We start from the raw sequence: 5,098 nt of genomic DNA, 5'->3' as shown, positions 1-5,098 counted from the left end.
GCTCTAATAGCTATGTTATAACTCAATCATAAAAGGATCCAATTCGGGCGTCCTCTGGAGCCCTGGCAGCTCTCTTCAGGGAAACAACCACCTCCTCGATAGATATCTAAACAAAAAAAAGAAGAGAAAGCGCCCGCTCCATGTGTAAATTCGGTTTAACAATTTCATTTCCTGGACAAGATAAAAATAGCAAACTCACAAACATCCGTTTGGTAAAAGCATTGTGTGAGACAGGCTCGGGCTCCGTGGTAATCCGGAAGTCACTCCGCAGCTCCAGACTTTGGACGATGACCGGGAAACTCGATAGGCTGCGCCCCTCGCAGTGTGGTCCTCCAGCAATCTGTGGTATGTTGTGGTTCCACTGTAAATCCGGTGTCTCGTCTTGGTCGCGTACCAACTTCCCTTCCGGCGTCAGGACGTATAGTGTGGCAATAGCAACGAGAAGAAAGTACTGAGGTGGGGTTGGATCCCCCTCGGTTATTTCTTGTTTTATTAATAAATAATTTACTATATTTTAATCTCTGGTGCGCATTGTGTGCATTTTTCTTCTTGTCTGCACAGTGCTTCAGATGCTGCATCTGAAAAAATGCCGGTGGATCGGGATGTGAGGTAGGGAAGTGACGTCCGCGCCGGAACGTTATTGCCACGCCTCCAAATATTTATTGCCACGCCCCCAATCGCACCCGCTGCAGGCCCGTGTCTCTCTCTCTCTCTCTCTCTCTCTCTCTCTCTCTCTCTCTCTCTCTCTCTCTCTCTGTGTCTCTGTCTCTCTCTGTGTGTCTCTGTCTCTCTCTGTGTGTCTCTGTCTCTCTCTGTGTGTCTCTCTGTGTCTCTGTCTCTTTCTCTGTGTCTCTGTCTCTCTCTGTGTGTCTCTGTTTCTCTCTGTGTCTCTGTGTGTCTCTGTCAAAAGAACATTTCAGTATTGCCAAAGCGTGAGTAAAAGGGGGTGTGGGACAATGATTACACGAATACTAGGGGGTACGGTATAATGGTTATACAGTACATTACTTTTGTCTCTCTCTCTCTCTGTGTCTGTCTCTCTCTCTCTGTGTCTCTCTCTCCCTATGTCCCTCTCTCTGTCTCTCTCTCATTCTCTGTCTCTCTCTCTCTGTGTCTCTCTCTCATTCTCTGTCTCTCATTCTCTGTCTCTCATTCTCTGTCTCTCTCTCATTCTCTGTCTCTCTCTCATTCTCTGTCTCTCTCTCTCATCCCTGTATGATAGGTACAGTATGTTCCAACTCTATTTTTTGCTCTTCTTTTCCGTTTGAGAGGAGGGAGTCCCTCACCTCTTCAGCCACACACCAGGAACGCTGGATTGCTTTCAGACGCTCGTAGAGGCGGATACAGTTTTGGATTGCAGGCACTGATTTATCTGGTAAGTACCGCAAACATGCTTGAACAAGGGCCGTAGACATTTTATTTGATGGTTTAGATTATCATTGTCTGTGGTTGTTAGTTATTGGTATTAGAGTTTTTTGATGTTGTTACGAATCAAATACATTTTGAAGTAGTAATCCCCTCCGAACTGGGCATTCCTGGCCAATAATGCCCTGGCTGTAAGAGTTGAAGGGCCCAAGCAAAGCCCCCACCTCTATACACACTAACACTGCAGGGGCATCAGAGTGTCTTGTTGTCATGGCAATGGGGGGTGTCACGTGATGTAATTTGTTTAATAAATTATTTTTTAAGGTGTCCCGGTTTTTCATTTTCGAAATCTGGTCACCCTATTGATCAAGCAGAAAAAGTGAAGAAACAATTGTAGTTTTGCTAATGGACGTCATTTTGGCATATCATTAGCTTTGAGGATACCCATTAATATGAAGAAAAATAACATCGATTCCCAATGTAGCCCCCCTTCCCTGGGCCAATCGCAGATCGGGCCCCCCTCCTCTGTACTAGGGTCTGGCTACGTGTCTGAGTGTGGTGCATACCTGCTGGCAACAGGGGGGCCTGAGTCTCCCGCGATGGTATGGGGGATGACAGGATCAGGTTTCTGGGGTGAATGCCTCCGTCTCATCAGAGCAGGATGAAATTTCTCTTCAGAAGGACTTGGAGAGACTGGAAACGTGGGCAGGTAAATGGCAAATGAGGTTTAATACAGATAAATATAAGGTTATGCATTTGGGATGCAAGAATAAAAAGGCGACTTACAAATTAAATGGAGATATATTGGGGGAATCCTTGATGGAGAAGGATTTAGGGGTGCTTGTAGACAGCAGGCTTAGCAATAGTGCCCAATGTCATGCAGTAGCTGCAAAGGCAAACAAGATCTTATCTTGCATCAAACGGGCAATGGATGGAAGGGAAGTAGACATAATTATGCCCCTTTACAAAGCATTAGTAAGACCACACCTTGAATATGGAGTACAATTTTGGGCACCAATCCTAAGAAAAGACATTATGGAACTAGAGAGAGTGCAGAGAAGAGCCACCAAATTAATAAAGGGGATGGACATTCTAACTTATGAGGAGAGGCTAGCTATATGGGATTTATTTACATTAGAAAAGAGGCGTCTAAGAGGGGATATGATAACTATATACAAATATACAAATATAAAACACCATCTCGATTTTATCCTGCTAATAGCAAAGGCAGTTTTATTGATTCATTTTTTAATATAGTCAATAACGAGTTCATATCATTAGTAAAAAACTTTAAGTCCACAGATATTCAACATAATTTAAAGTACAATGAGCATTTAGCCCTTAAAGAATTACAGGACAATAATGAATTAATCATAAGACAAGCAGACAAAGGGGGAGGGGTAGTGCTTCAAAATAGAAGGGACTATGAAAAGGAAGCATTCCGTATATTACATGACCCTATTTACTATGGTAAACTCCCCCACGATCCTACAAATGAATACCTCAAGGATTTAAAAAATCTTTTGGATGAAGCTATTGAATCCACTGTAATTAATAAAGCTGAATTTCAATTTTTATATGCACAATTTCCAAAGGTTCCGGTGTACTATCACCTTCCCAAAATACACAAATCACTGACTGATCCACCAGGTAGGCCAATAATTTCTGGCATTAGCTCACTGACGGCCAATTTGTCTGAGTATATAGACTTTTTTTTTACAGAAATATGTAAAAGTGCAGCCATCTTACATAAAAGATACAACGGCAGTTCTCCATTTAGTGAAAACAATAAAATGGCAAGAAAACTATAGATGGGCCACTTTCGACGTCCAGTCGTTATATACCTGTATTCCCCATGATAAAGGCCTACAAGCCGTCAGTGAGACCCTAATGAAGGATCTAGAATTACACCCTCTGAATTGTGAGTTTATCGTCAATGCAATTAAATTTATACTATCCCACAATTATTTCCTTTTTCTGAATCAACATTATATTCAGAATTGTGGTACGGCTATGGGGACACGTTTTGCCCCTAGCTACGCCAACATTTACATGGGATCATGGGAGGACCAACACATATGGCATAATAATCCCTTCTCAAACCATGTAATTGTTTGGAAAAGATATATTGACGATATTCTGTGCATTTGGGAGGGTGATGAGAACACTTTGGAACTTTTTAAGATATATCTTAATAAAAACACTTTCAATTTGAGGTTTACAGCTGAATCTAATGACAGAGAGATTCACTTTCTGGACCTTCATTTAGAGTCTAGAATAGACATGAAAATTAATACTAAAACTTTCTTCAAGAAAGTGGACTCAAATAGCTTCATATTATCAACAAGCAACCATAAACGGTCCTGGATAGATAACATCCCACAGAGCCAGTTTATGCGTATAAGACGTAACTGCAGTTTATTGTCTGATTTTGAGAGCCAATCGGTGCTCTTATTTGATAAATTCATTGAACGTGGATACGATAGGGCCCTCCTTACTAAATCACTAGCAAAGGTTTATGACATGGACAGAGAGTCGCTTCTGATACAAAATAAGACTAAAATTGTGACAGAGGATAGAAATATTGACAATGTAATTAAAGTCCCCTTTGTCACTGAGTATAACTCAGTCAGTAGAAATATCCAGAAAATTATAGGTAATAGCTGGAATATTCTATGTAATGACCCTATCCTTGGCCCGTCTCTACAGTCCACACCAAGCTTCATCTACCGTAGAGCAAAAAATTTGAAACACTATCTGGCACCCAGTGATATTGGTCCCCCAATTGATTTACAATCGGGGACAACCTGGTTACCTGTAAAACCTAAGGGCAATTTTAGTTGCGGTAGATGTAAAGCTTGCAAAATGCTCCATACTGACCGTAAAAAATTCATTTCAAATACAACAAAGGAATGTTTTACGGTGAAGGACTGCATTTCTTGCAAATCCACACATGTAGTCTATTTGCTTCAATGTCCATGTGGGTACCAATATATTGGACGTACTAAAAGATATTTGAGGATTCGGATACTAGAGCACGCTAGAAACATCAAATTAGGTTTAGAACATCATAGTGTTTCTAGACATTTTAAAAATAAACATAACTGTGACTCTAGTCTTTTGAAGTATATTGGTATCCAAATTGTTAACATTGGAAGACGTGGGGGACATAGAGACAAGATGCTTTCAAAACAGGAAAGTCTGTGGATTTATAAAATGCAAACTCTGTCTCCTCTAGGACTTAATGAAGAACTCGATGTTTGGTCCCTTTACTAAGTAATTTTAAATTATTTTAAATTATTGTTTTAAAATATAATAATTTTATAAATCTGTCATTTTAGAGTATAGGTGTATTCTCTATATAGGTCACAAAACTGGTGTTATACCTCTCCTATATATATTTTTCTTTCTTTTTTCCTCTTTCATATATACCTTATAGATCTTTTTAAATAACAATTATATTAAGTGTTTGATTTTATGTACTAATATGTGTTTTTTTATATTTTTAGCAACATCGCCGAAAAGTTTTTTGTTTGATTAATAAATATATTGTGTGTATTTTATGTAAAATAATTATGTTTGCTTGGAAACACTTGTGTTTTATTGTACCTCCCACATGAGAGGCTGGACTTTTTGATAAGCAGCCAATCATAAGAGATCTGTGGGTATATGAAGCGCCCCCATGAATTAATCCTCCATTCCCTGACGAAGTGTTGTAAACACGAAACGCGTT

General features: G+C 39.8%; 1 long non-coding RNA gene across 1 annotated transcript in view; it reads left to right on the top strand.

Moving 5' to 3' along the window:
• The first annotated feature begins 1,188 nt into the window (after window positions 1-1,188).
• The window catches only part of LOC142467658 (uncharacterized), a 4,563-nt gene continuing 653 nt past the window's right edge, over window positions 1,189-5,098 (top strand). Inside the window, exons 1-3 of the long non-coding RNA XR_012788454.1 lie at window positions 1,189-1,375; window positions 4,604-4,641; window positions 4,875-5,098. The exon at window positions 4,875-5,098 is cut by the window's right edge and continues 653 nt beyond it. This is a non-coding gene — a long non-coding RNA (uncharacterized LOC142467658). The remainder of the gene's footprint in view (window positions 1,376-4,603; window positions 4,642-4,874) is intronic.

This window comes from Ascaphus truei, chromosome 16 (genome assembly GCF_040206685.1).
Source record: "Ascaphus truei isolate aAscTru1 chromosome 16, aAscTru1.hap1, whole genome shotgun sequence".
Lineage (NCBI taxonomy): Eukaryota > Metazoa > Chordata > Amphibia > Anura > Ascaphidae > Ascaphus > Ascaphus truei.
The sequence above is the reverse complement of the archived record's forward strand: the minus strand, read 5'-3'. Positions and strand labels throughout refer to the sequence as shown.